We start from the raw sequence: 2,125 nt of genomic DNA on the forward strand, positions 1-2,125 counted from the left end.
ATTTATTCACGTGTTTCTCCGGAAGACGTGAAACACAAGAATGTTTACGAAGGTAGTAGAATAATCAATAAAATAAAATAAATAAAATGGCGAACTGTCCCATGTGGTTCTTCTATTTCTTATTTCTTATTAGATTTCGTTTGTGGTTTTGCGTTTTGGAGCCGAAATTTAGACATTGTCTAAGAGTGATAATTAGAGAGGTGATACTTTCGATCAATTGTGTTTAAAGCGTATTTTGGAAGTGTGATTTGACTTCATAGTTAATGATGAAATACGTCGGAGGAATGGTCGTCACCTCGTTGCACAGTATGTTTAATAAAAGTCTCCTAAGATTCGGTCATGCTATCAGAATGCAAAATATTCTGATAAATGTTTGCAGCACAGACTGGGTTGCCTGCTTTATATGAGGAAAAATCCTGACATCGCCTCCATAGGAAAAATGGAGGTTGTGTCAAGATTATAAAGGTTTTTTTTTTCAAGGAAAGCGCACTTGTGGCACCATTCTTCATACGGCGTTATAAATTCGTGTGTTGGGCTATTACATTACAGTCATCCCTCGACTTACGTCCGTGATCCCATAATGGAATAAATAACATTTTCGACTGTACTTTCGAAGAAGACGCATGCTAGCGTTAAGTAAAAAAGGTTTTTATTTAGCAATGATGCATCATGGAGCAATATAGTGGCAACAGCGCATTCAGTGGCAACCTCCCTCGGCAGTCGGCACATGGCTTCGACAGTTCCTCTGTTGATCTTGTGTTTGAAAAATATGTCATTTGTGTATTTATCGTTAAACATTTCGTGATATTTTGTGCAACATGGCCCCCTACACGCCCAATTAAGAAACTTAGTGAAGAATCACAGAAAGAGGGGAGCAATTGATCTTGAAACGAAGTTGCAAGTTCAACTATAGTGACGAAGCAACGACAAGGTCCTATCAGTGATTGGAGAAGCTACTTCCATCATGCATAGAGGACCTGAACCAAAAGCGCATACCTCTTAGCACTATGAGCATAACCGCTAAGGCACGAAGTCTCTTCAACATGTTGAAGGAGAAAGCAGGACCCGATTACGGCTACAAATTCAACGCTTCTTCTGGTTGGTTCATGAGATTCAAGCAGCGTTTTGCACTGTATAATGTGAAAATATATGGTAAATCTGCAAATTCCGATGAGAATGCTGACAAAGAGTTTGTGGAGAAATTGGATAAAATTATTACGAAGGAAAATTATTTGCCGCCGAAAATATTTAATATGGATGAGACCTCCTTGTTTCGAAAAAAAAAAAAAAATACCTGAGCGGACAATTTATCCACAAAAAGTTAAAATCTATGCTGTTGTGGCTGGATATAAACTGAAACCATTTGTGATATGGCACAGTGAGAATCCACGAGCCTTCAAAACCATTAGGAAGCATACTCTTCTAGTTCATTATCGAAGGAATAAAAAGTCGTAGATGACTCAAAAATTGTTTGAGGATGCCTTAATCAACTGTTATGCGAGTGAAATGGAAAGCTATTGAGTGAAAGAAAATGTAGAATTTAAAATTTTATTAATTCTAGATAATGCTCTAGGTCATCCGTCTTATATCGGTGATCTTCACCAAGTTCAAGGTCATGTTTCTTCCTCCAAACTCTATTTCATTGATCCAACCGAAGGATTAGGGAGTTCTAGTAGTGTTTAAGGTTTATTATCTATGGAGAACTTTTTCACAAGCTATTTCTGCTAATGAAGGAAACGACCAGACTTTCAGTTAAGTCCTAATCCCTATATAATCCAGAGTTCCGTTCCATCAAACAGGACGTAAGTTGATTTAATGAATGGACTTACGTCATGCCTGATGGAACGGAACCTCGACGTAAGTAGAGGGATGACTGTACTGAGTTACAAAAAAATATTATAACTTTGTAACTCAGTACTCACATCATACGAGACTTGTGAAACCTATAGCAAATTGTTGCTGAATAAAGAGAATACGACAAAAGAAATCAATCAGTGTCGTTTTTAAAGAAATGGAAATTGTAATCATTGAAGTGCATTTGATGAGGAAGGCTGTTCTGGCAAACAGAGATGAGTAGAACGAAAGAGAGGTGGAGGAAATAAAGGCAGTTCAGATGTGTTAAGAG

Source organism: Typopeltis vanoorti, chromosome 22, assembly GCF_054136105.1.
Source record: "Typopeltis vanoorti isolate ZY-2024b chromosome 22, IOZ_Tvanoo_1.0, whole genome shotgun sequence".
Classification (NCBI taxonomy): domain Eukaryota; kingdom Metazoa; phylum Arthropoda; class Arachnida; order Uropygi; family Thelyphonidae; genus Typopeltis; species Typopeltis vanoorti.